This window comes from Kryptolebias marmoratus, linkage group LG21 (assembly GCF_001649575.2).
Source record: "Kryptolebias marmoratus isolate JLee-2015 linkage group LG21, ASM164957v2, whole genome shotgun sequence".
Classification (NCBI taxonomy): domain Eukaryota; kingdom Metazoa; phylum Chordata; class Actinopteri; order Cyprinodontiformes; family Rivulidae; genus Kryptolebias; species Kryptolebias marmoratus.
This window is the reverse complement of record NC_051450.1, coordinates 756,625-768,332: the sequence shown is the minus strand read 5'-3', so window position 1 is coordinate 768,332 and position 11,708 is coordinate 756,625. Positions and strand designations below refer to the sequence as shown.

Genomic DNA, 11,708 nt, shown 5'->3' with positions numbered 1-11,708 from the left:
TGAGTATACTTAGGCATTTCCTAAATGGCTGCAATGAGCTTTCTCCATAGGGTGGCTAGTCTCAGCCTTAGAGAAAGGGTAATGAGCTTCATCATCCAGGGGGAGCTTGGAGTAGAGCCTCTGCACCTCCTCATCTAAAGGAGTCAGCTGATGTGGTTCAGGCATTTGATTTGGATGCCTCCTGAACACCTCCGTCAAAAGGTTTTCACAGCACATGCTTCAGAGAGGAGACCTCGGTGCTGACCCTGAACTCTCTGGAGAGATTGTACATCCTCTCTGTCCAGGGTACACCTTGGGATACCCCAAGAGGAGTTGGAGAGCATTGCTGGGGAGAGGAATGTCAGAGTTTCCCTGGACCTGTTATGTAGCTCTGTGACCTGACCACAGATAAGTGGAAGTTAGTGAATGGTTGAATGATCATTGGCTGGCCTGATTTCTAAATGTTACTTGCACCCATAAAATCCCATGTTGGTCAAGTTTTCAAATTTAAGACTCCATTCCAGGCATTCCAGGTTTAAGGTTCTTTACATACTCAAAGTTGAGAGTTAATTTTTTTATGCAGCATTAGACTGCTAACACTAATAAAATGAAAATGTTACACAATATATAAAGCACGTACCCCTTTTTTTTGTACTGTTGCAATACATGAATAAAGTGACTCAGTCCAGCTGTTTAAAGACATGCACCCACCCCCACCCGAGAAAAAACAAAACAATGCACATGCTTGTTTTTCTTCATCATTTAAATAACTCGTTTTCAGTTTATTTCTATTTCCTACGTTAAAATAGGATCAAGCGACGCTCAAACCAGACAGACATTGTGAGCAAATGGAGTGGAAAAGGTGCAGAGCCAAGAACAATATCCTCCATGAGCAGAATATTATCGTCACCCATGTCTGCTGGTGCGCTGCATCATTTAGACTGATAGACTTATTCAAATGTGGCAGAGATGTCTAATAGCAGGAAATTTCACACGCTGCACAGAGAACAGACAATAACTGTGGTGATTATCAGAAATAAAAATAACTTCCTTTAAAAAATAATTTAATTGAGGCTTTTGTGAATTCTGCAGATACAAAACTGGGATTAATAGAGGTCACATTTAGCATCAGGAACATATATTTGTTGCAAAGAAAAGAGGGAGAAAAAAAGCTGAGACAAGTAACAAAAGAATAAGAGAGACGGTTTATAATGTCAGGTAACAGCATAAAGGTTGTGAACTGATTTCTGTTCCACACTGATTGCCACGTGGGAACGAATGAGTAAGCTGCCAATCTGCCGAGCTGATTTCAGGGGGGCCTCAGGTTGCTGATTAATGAAATGTGGGAGGACAAAAAGGCGGTGGTGAATGGCGCTACAATCCCTCACTGCTTTTTTTTTCTGATTGGGCTAATCACCCCATTGTCCCCCAGCACTTCCACGCAAGAAGAAAAGAAAGAAAGTGTCCAGAAAAGTGCATTTCTCCTTCTCTTTTTTTAATTCTTTATCCTCCCACTATCTCCAACATCCAAACCTTGCACCATTACCTCCAGTTTTTCCATAAACGCCTCATGTGTCATCTATCTAGCTCACTTTAATGGCAGCTTCATAATTATTTAGATGATTATGTGTTGCAAGCCATTTAGCATGCTCAATGACACATGTGTAATTTATTTGCTGTTGCAGCTTCTCATATGAGGATGGCGGCAGGAGCTGGAGATGGCTGACGGTGGTCCCGCCGCGGCGGCGCTGCCAGCGAGGCAGAGCAGAGCCAAAATTGTTTGATAAATTACGGCTGTTGACATAATATGCCATGCCACATCGAAGAGCTAATGCGATACAAATAAGGTATGCTTTGTGTCGCACTGCAAGCCGACGTTTGCTTGGGCTAATGGCGTGTGTCTTGGTTGACCGGTGAACCCACATAACAAATCGCACCATTGAACAAGCTATTAGGACATGATAATGGGCTCGGTTCTGAATATCACCTCGTTTTCTTCGGGTTTGGCTGAAAACAAACAGGGAGGAAGCAGATGGATTCCAGATGGTGTCTGGATTTGGAGAAAATCCAAATATCTACCTTAAAAAAGTCTTTAAAAACAGATTTTACACTTAATATGTTTGTCTTTAGAGTTTATGTGTGTGTGAATATAATTTTGGCATAGGAAGTTGTAATCAGAAAGAGCAGAATGATAAAAATGTAAAAAACACAAAGAATTTGAGCGATTTTTGTGTGCTCTTAAAGCTGTTTGTGGCTGCAATGATCCTAGCTGACCACTAGAGAGAAGCACAGGCTCATTGAAAAGTGAGAGAAGTTTTCCAAGCTGCTTGTGAAAAAAAAAATACTAAACTATATTTTAAACAGCTGTCACATATTTTTTTTTTAATTTGTGTTTTATTTACTCCTCATCATGAGCGCTCATACAAAACTAGATAATTTCAGGCTACACTGTGAACAGGCTACACTGTCTTTTTATTGTATTTATCTCTACAGAAACAAAAGATTTTTAATTTTTAGAGTTATGTTACATCATGGTCTGATATTTCCAGAAAGAGTTGGAGACTAGTAAGCTTCATGACGCAAGAGCGTCTTTATACAGAAGAAAATGTGATTTTAGAAAAGCATCCAGCCTTTCTATCCCTGCTTGGTTCTGTTCAAGTTTTATGGGGAGGTGAGCGGTGGGACAGGTCACAGTCCATCTCAGACCCACACTCAGACAGAGGTTAATTCTAAATTAAACCTGCCCCACACACAGGATAAAAATTCAAACTCTACGCAAAAGTCCCAAGTTGTGAGTCCAACCCAGGACTGTGCAAAAATGGCTAAAATTCAGTCAGTTTTACAGATACTGAGCTATATTTGGCATGGTAGTAGCTGAGAGTCACTCACAACACATACTTTAGGCGCTAACAGATCATGTGACATGTCACAATATCACTTGAGATCACATGTAATGTTATTTAGAAGGTTTGACCAAAACAACGTCTCATATTAACACAATTTTAATTTAAAACTGGTGATATGCATCCTACACAGAATGCTAGTCCTTCAGTGTTTCGCCTGTTTCTGCTGCAGTGGTTTTACTACAGAGCTGTAGGCAATATCACCTCCAAAAGCTCTTAGTTTTAGAAATTAACGTGAGAAATTCAGTTCTAAAGTAAATAATTTTAACAAATGCATTCTTTTTTTCTTTTATAATAAGCAATTCAAGTGGGATTTATGAGGAAAAAAACTTTTTTATTTTCTCCAAGGAGTCTGTTTGGGTTGTGGGCACAGATTTTGCATTTGCGTGGCGCTGAGCAGCACAGCTTGCAGATAAACGTCGGGTGCAGTGTGCTGCAGCTGAGTCCTGACGTGCGCTGAAGGCTGTCACTGTGCACCAGGACCGCTCTGTCATCTCCAACATCTGCCGTGACTTCTTGTTGGAGAAGCTTCTGGAACAATCACAGTTCTCTGGTTGTCAGCACCTGGTGTTCCTGTCTGCCTCCCCCACAACATGTCAGCATCAAATTCTGCACATACACAGACACACACACACAAGCATTTAACCACTTACATTTTAGAGAAAAGAAGCATGTTAGGACGTTGTAGTCCTGATTGTCCAATTCAAGTGCTAGTGCATTTTTTTAAAAGCTGTCTAATGTTTCAGAATTGTATTTTTAGTCTAACTCTCATTTCCAGAGTGCTATTAGACACTTTCTGTCCTGAAATGCACACTAGCTTTTGTAACATGTAGGGTATTATATGGTTCATAGTAAAATTATGCAATAAAGTGCCATTGTAAGTAAAATACTTTTAAAGCACAGGAGCCTGTCATTTATTTATATATTTTTTTCATATTGATACATCTGCATAAACTGCCTGGGCCTTCAAGGTAATCAGAGTATTCATCCCTGACTGGATACAAATATGAAAAAAAAAAGTTTATTCATTTTACTTTATTCATTTTTATAAAATAAAGGAAAATAATCCATGGTTCTTTATCCCCAATGTTGAAACAGAGTTTATTCCTGGGTTTTCATTTGTTTTATGCTGATTAATTAATTAATTTATTTATTTTTAAATCAACCAAGTCAAAATGTTTGTATGTGATCTCTGGGCACAATTTAATGTAACCAGCATATTTGGTATTCATGTCAGACGTCCCAGACCATTATAACAAGTCAGTGTGTATGTTTGTTTGGAAGTCCTATCCAGGTTAAGGCCTCTTTTTTTTTCTGAAAAAAACATGGAAATTAGGTTTTCAAAATTTTAAACCCATTGAACCACAGGACTTCTGAAATAATATCCTTATGAAACCAGATGAAACCAAAGTAGAGATGTTCGGCCTTGGTTTGAACAACATTGTCATTAAATACTGTCCACCATTTTTTTTATTTTAAAAGTCAGACATTTTTTTTGTCCAGTTTCTTAAAATGCAAAAGAATACGCTACTCACAATGTTGAGATACACCAAATTTTTGTGATCAGACAGAACTAGAAAAAAAAGCTCAAGATATGTTTAAAAGACTACAAGAAAGTCTTTCTCCTTGTTCGTAAGGGACTGATCAAAATGTTTCCCAGAGTTCTTTTAAAAAATGTTCTGTGCTGTACATGCAGTCAGTTCAGCAGAAGTCCACCGGCCTTAATTAACCAGCTAAGTTCATGAAATTGCAGGTCCAATCAAGCTGATGCTGATTATTTCCAGCATGATGTGTAAATTCTGAGTATGGCTTCTGAAAGACAGAGAAGCTCAAGAAAATGTTATCAAAAGTAACTGTGTTCGACTAAAGTAGAAAACTCATGAAAATTTTGATGAAACTGAGACATTTTAGTTTTACCATACAAACAAAAGTGTGTGAAAAAAAGTATACATTTTTTGAAGCTATGGGTGAATATGGATGAATGAGTAAATGACTGATTGTGGCGTAAAGCGGTTTGGGGTCCTTGGACTAGATAAAGCACTATAAAAGTGCAAGCCATTTACCATACAAAAACACAGGCAGACCAGAAGCCCATACCTTTGGTTGACATGAACTGATCAGAGTTACTCAGAGTATGTCCATTTGTTCTTTTTTTCCTCCTTTAATTGTGTTTTTATTCAATTGATGGTTACTTTTGTTCTGTATGGCTGCAGCAAAGATTTCTGAGATACACGTGAGAATACTGAATGGATTTCTGGGTAATATGGCAATGATAAACATGTGGAAGTGTCATGGTTGGTTGTGCTTATGGCGGATCTAAATGCAGCGAGGCAAAGATGGTGAGTAGGTTTTGTAATTTAATGAAAAAAGTAGTACAAAAAATTTACAAAAACCATGGAGCACAGGGAACCAGAGTGGAACTTTAACAGGAACAAGGAACAAAAAGCCAGCAGGGAAAAACAGGGGTGAAAATGGAATATTAACAGGAGAAAACAGCAAGGAGTGAGAGCAGGAGAAGTGTTTAAATACTGCGGGAGTGACTGCTGGAAGAATAGACTGGGGCTGATTAGCTAATGGGTTTCAGGTGTGAGGGGAGAGAGCAGAAGGCAGGCTGAGGAGAGAGAGAGAAAATGGCACAGTGGGCAAGGGAGAGTACACAGGGGGACTAGGAAAAAAAATCTAATAAATAAACATAAACTATAATCACTAAGGAGAACTGAACTAAGTGAAACAGAAACAAGGCTGTTCTAATCAAAGAAAGAGACTAAGGAACACAGAATAAAAATGAAACTAAAATCAATTAATCAAAACTCCAAAACAACTCAAAACAACCCAAAGTCCTGACAGGAAGTGGTTCATTAAGAGGACCAGGGTGGACTGGAAAGGCTAGATATCTTAGTTGAAAAACTGCAGCAAACATTTCAACCTGAGCTGTTAAAAAACACATTAGCTGGTTGGTGTATTTTATTAAATGGCCTGCACTTGTATAGCGCTTTGTCAAGTCCTCAGCGTACACATTCCCTCACAGCTAATCAAACCTGTGAATGTAAGATACTCACCTGCCTGCCCACTCTCAACTGCGTACATTACCTTTACTCCTTGGACTCCTAGGTCCTTGTTCCCCCTCCCTCTCAACTGGAAGGAAACAGAAAACAAGCAAGACTCATTAAATCTACTGCATTCTCTATAACTAAAAATTCTATCTATAAAGACTAATACTTATCTCCTCTCTAGTGTTGATACTTTAAGACCATCCTCATCCCTTACATTCATCCTTGCTTGTATATATATGTATATTGCAAATAAAACCCATGAATGTTTCATCTGAGTTGGTTTCTGTGCCAGCCATTAGAGTCTATTTACTGCCCACGACTATGACACACATTCACTCACACCTGATAAGTAAAACCCTAGAATCTAAAGAGGGTGGCCATTATTTTTTCCATGGCTGTATGTAAGGATTATGCCTCAACAGGTTCAAATAGAATATAAATATAGCTATGCTTTAAAAATTAAAACTTGCCTCTGCATCAATATTATTGGTGTCAGGTCTGCTTAGGTTGCTATGAGGTTTTGTTTTTTAAAAGCTAAAAAAAAAAATAAAACTTTTATTGCATCCAACCACACTCATTTTCGAAAAACCACACTTTTCCTAAATCTTTTCAGAGCTGAAACAGAGAAAGATAGGAAAATCTGATGAATAAGAAAAGGAAAAGAATGAAGAACGAGACAAGGAAACGCACTCAGATTCCCAGAAAGTGATTCATTCTTTGGATTCAGATCTGCAACACACTCCCAGTTCCCATCAAAGTGAATTTACACTATTAACCAAACACGTGCATCTTCCTCTGCAGAGTTTGCTTCAGCAGCTCCAGAATGCGCTCAAATCTACATGTCTTTTAACGGGAGAAGGAAAGTAGCTTCACCCTGTGTGAATAAAACATGCTAAACTCTGGAGATATTTTTAGTTTCTTCAAAAGTTCACACAGATTTGCAGCCAGCCAGCCAGCCTCTTTTGTTTTCACCCAGTATCTACAGCTGACTTCTGTGGAGTCACATTTCTTCTTTATCACTATTAATTAATGAATAAATGATGATGGAAGGTACCCTCACCTGACTGCTTATGGAGATGTTTTTAGTGTGCTGATTGAAGTCTCTCAATCAGCAGCTAAGTCTGTAATCAACATCTTGATTATAAAATGCAAACATGTACCCCCCCCCATCCTAACCTTCAACTTTCTATTTATTTCAATTAATCAGTTAATGGTGTTTCGTCAGTGTCAGATCCTCCCTTTTCGTTTGCATTGCATAAAACAACCTAGATTCACATCACTGCTTCCTCAAAAAACACTTAAACAGTAGAAGCTGATCTTTGGCATCATGTTTTTTCAATGATTGATTCTGAGTCTGGGGGCTGAGAAAGCTGTGCACAGACGAACTGATGTTACAGCTGAGACTGTCAAAAAATACTTCTCACATCAGTTTCAATCAAACAACAGTGAGATACAACAAATAGTTACAGAGGGACCAAATGTCAACTACAAAACTGTATAAATATGTGATGTTCTAGTACACGGTGAAAAGTGGCATCAGATCTGTGTTTAATGTTAATAAAAGACTTGACTCACACATAAAATTTTAATTAAATTAAAATAGAAAGTAAATAAAAAATATTAGGTCCCTTCTATGCTATTCCAGATATTTTGAAGCAGGTATTATTTTTTTCCATTTATATATTTCCCCACTGTCCATGTTTTTATCAAAAAAGCTGAAAACTCAGGCTTTTTTCAGGCTAAACCACCAGGTAATAAGAATGGGCACATTTAAGATATATCAAAATACAGAAAAACAACCTGTTTCATATTTGATCTGCAATAAAGTTTTTGACCATATTTTTTAAAGACAGAAAAAACATACACCATGTTCCAGTTTTTGTGTAGACTGTAGAGCCTAACAATGGCACAGATTTAATCTTTGTTTTCTAAAATAAACTTAGAAAAGAAAAAAAATTAAAACAATGTTGTGGTTCATTTAACATGACAAACATTCAAGCTCTTGGGTGTCTTTCTGATATCTGGAGTCACTACCCCTAACAATCAAACCAAAACACTGGTTATCAGCTTGGCAACTCAACCTGTGCTTTTTTACTCTGGAAATGTGTGTGTTCATGTGGAAGGGATGAAGCTAACACACTATGAGAAATGACAAACATGGATCCAGAGCAGTTTATTTCTCACAAGGGGAATAAACTCAGTGTTGAAAAAATATGGCAAAAAATAAAAAAATAAAGAAAATCAACTCCTGCTGCCAAACCAATAAAAATGCTAAGAATATTGCTTTTCATCATTACGCTACAAGTAGACACTAAAATCAAAGGTATATGTTTTATTACTGTTCTTTAGGTAGATTTTATAATTTACTGTGGGATTTATGTGATTTCAGCTCCTTCCTAGTTGAATAAACAGCCTTGGCAGCAATCAAAGAACAAACATAAAAATTCAAGTACAAATTTAAACCAATAATATGACTGCTAGCAAGAGTTTTTGGCAATGACTGCAGAGTCTTTGTTTGCCTGGTTAAGTAGAAAGATGTTTTGGTCACATGCATTCAAGTGCAAATTGAAATTAATCTGGATGGGTATCAGGCTTAATACTCCATTGTAAGATTTGAAAAGTTGAAACATGATAACTCCCCATCTGTTTAAAATTGATATTTCTTCTTTGGTAAAAGTGGCTTCTTTCACTCTTCTCTTAAACCATCTATCTTTTCTGTCCAAAATATGAAATGTACTGTTCTCAAAAGAGTGTCACTTACCCTTGCAATGTAGGTGGACAGCTGAGTCCTGTCCTGAATAGCTGGCTCTCTCGTGTTGCGCAAAGTGCAGAGGTTATTTATTTTCTCCTGAACATTCCTTGTTGCACTGAATTACATACACCACACCCCTCTATTTGTGTTTGGGTGTTTTGTCCTTAGGGTGAACCAGCTTCTTTCTGATGGTAGACTGAATGTTTAAAGAGTTTTTTTTGATTTACTTATTTTCTTGCTCACCTTGATGATGTAGAGTTTTGATTATGGAAAACTAGTGTTGCAATGGGTGGTGAGAGTGAAACTGAAGGTACTGATCTGTTGGGTTGGTTTCCTTCAACATTGAGGCTTCCAGCTTGTTGTCTTTGAACTCCTCTGATGAAACTGATGTTGTTATCAACCGACCTGATATGTGTGGTGAAAACTTCTACTGCCTTATCTTGGGTTTTGACCCAGGTGTCATCCTCATATCTGAATCAGTGGATTGGGATTGTTTCCTTGTCCTTGTTTCCAGTGAAGGAAAATTTGTAGGATGTGGTCTGTTAGTGCACGGAGTATATTTTGGGAATGACTCTCAGTTACACTGCCTGGCCAAAAAAAACATTGCCACCTAGATTTAACCAAGCACATAGATACGAACCTCCTATTGAATAATTACTGCATGGGCGACTATGTTTCAGCTGGCAACAAGTTATTTAACCCCAACTGGTGCAATGAGTTGCTTCTCATTTCTTAAACAACCATGTTGAAAGAGATCCTGTGGTCGAGGAAAAGACTGTTTGAGAAGTGTCAAATCAAGTCATTGGCATGCATCAAGCAGAGAAACCATCTAAAGAGATTGCAGAAACTACTAAAATTGGGTTCAAAACTGTCCAATGCATTATTAAAAACTGGAAGGATAGTGGGGACCCATCATCTTCGAGAAAGAAATATGGCCGGAAAAAAGTCCTGAATGACTGTGATCACTTAAACGTCTGGTGAAATCAAATCGAAGAAAAACAACAGTAGAACTCCGGGATATGTTTAATAGTGAAAGTAAGAGCATTTCCACACGCACAATGCAAAGTGAACTCAAGGGATTGGGACTGAACTGCTGTGTAGTGTGGTGATTTGGGCTTTTTCTGTGTTTTGGTTTTGTTTTATTCTTATTTAGTTTGCTGGTTTGTGTTTGGTTTCTGTCTCGTTTCATGTTTTCACTTACTCCTCCTCAGTCTATCTCTCGCTGTCTCCCTGCCACGCCCACCTACACCTGTCCAAGTTTTGTAATCATGTCACCTGTTCCCACTTACCTGATTATCCTCAGTGCTTTAAAACCCAGTCACTTTCTCTATTACTCCGCTGGTCCATTGTTGTTAGTTTGTTGTCTGGTTCGCTGTTCCTGGTTTGCGTTCCCTGTGCCCGTTCCTGTTGTTGTCTTGTAGTTCCATGCTTTATGTTTAAGGTTTTGTGTTAGTCTTTGCTGCCACGTCAACTTTGTTTTTATTTTGTTTATTTTCTTACGCAAATAAATTAGTCACGCAAAATGAGTCTTCACTCTGGGTTCGCCTCCATCTTCACAAATCTCGACATGTAGTCTTAAGAAAACCACTACATCTTGAAGAAAGTTGCTTCGCTCAGAACAGGCGGAATGGTCCTGGAAATTGGCTGTTTGGATTCGCCATTGAGAAGTATCAGCAAGACTTTCAAGGCAGACGAAAACAGTCTGCCTGAACCAAAACAACTACTGTTTGTTTGTGAATTCGGCTCCCCCTAGGCTGACCTTGGTCAGCTATCTTCAAATTTCTCCTGGAACTGTTATGATTCTGGCCTGTCTGCCTGCTGTCTCCTTTCCCTGCTCACCATGCCTGCAATCAAGTTCATCTGTTTCACCTGTCCCCTGCCATTCCACACTCAATCAGCATCATGCCACCCACCTGTTCAGTAGCAGTTATATTCAGCTCCCTGGCAGGCAGACAGTGCCAGAATTTTTGAAAGCCATAGTGTGAGTAAATATCCAGCGTTCTTTCTTTGCCTGACTTTGTTATGACCACATTTTGTCTCACGGATTTCTCTGCATCGCCTAGCCCTTTTGGATACCTCTGTTTTCTGGATTTCGACCCTGTTTCTGTCCCTCGACTACTACCTCCTGCCTCGCCCCTTGGATCTGTTTGCCTGAGTCTGACTTCACGTGTCCGAACCTTTTTCTGTGCCCTGACCTCCGAGTTCTGCCTAGCCCTCTGATTTCCATCTGGACTGCCCTCCTCGTAATGACTCTGCCCGTCCTGGACTTTCCCTTTGATGAACTGCCGTCCCCGGTCGTAAAGTGTGCCAGGATTAAGTGGAACCTGTCCCTGGTCCTCTGTTTCCACACGGACTCTGAGAAGGTTAGTGGCTTTTGCTCTGAGCTTCTGCACCTTCTCCAAGGTTCTCTCCAGCCACTAACCATTCTCTCTTTCCTCAGTGGTTTCCGGTCCATGTTCCTGAGCCCCTGCCTTTTTCGTCTCCAATAAATATTTGAAGTCACACTGTGTCTGGCTGAGATTCTGGGTCCTCTGCTCTGTTTTTGACAGGAACTATGTAAACAAGACGTCTCCCTCTGCCTACATCTGTGTCTGTCCAGAGCTCGCTGATATTATTCCATCATTATCAAAGACAATGGCCTCTGTGACGTGATTCATGGACCAATCTGCAAACACACACACACACCATACTGTCTTCTCACTGCCTCTACACACAAATACACACATATACGCACACTTTCCGCTGTTTCTGTCATCTCTCTCACTCTCCCCCTCCTCCTTCCCTCTTTCTCTATCTTAGGAATTACTACATCGGCTGTTTTAGCGGGCCACTGGTACCATTTAGAAATCCGGTACTGTTTAGTTTATCTTTCTCTTCCTGTACACTTAGTTTAGTTCTGTACATTTAGTCATGCTTAGATCTGTTTAGTTTAGCTACTATTTTTGACTGTCTTAGCTCATGCTTAGATATGTCTGGTTTTACTTCGGCTGTATAGCGGGCCTGGGGTACTTTTAGATAGTT

The 11,708-nt window shown here is 39.2% G+C and overlaps 1 long non-coding RNA gene across 1 annotated transcript; it reads right to left on the bottom strand.

Moving 5' to 3' along the window:
- Nucleotides 1-3,122: 3,122 nt before the first annotated feature.
- Nucleotides 3,123-8,761, bottom strand: LOC119616623. The gene is made up of 3 exons (XR_005232582.1): nucleotides 8,697-8,761; nucleotides 5,942-6,017; nucleotides 3,123-3,491 (listed from the first exon to the last, which is right to left on the bottom strand). It is a non-coding gene; the product is annotated as an uncharacterized LOC119616623 (long non-coding RNA).
- Nucleotides 8,762-11,708: the final 2,947 nt, after the last annotated feature.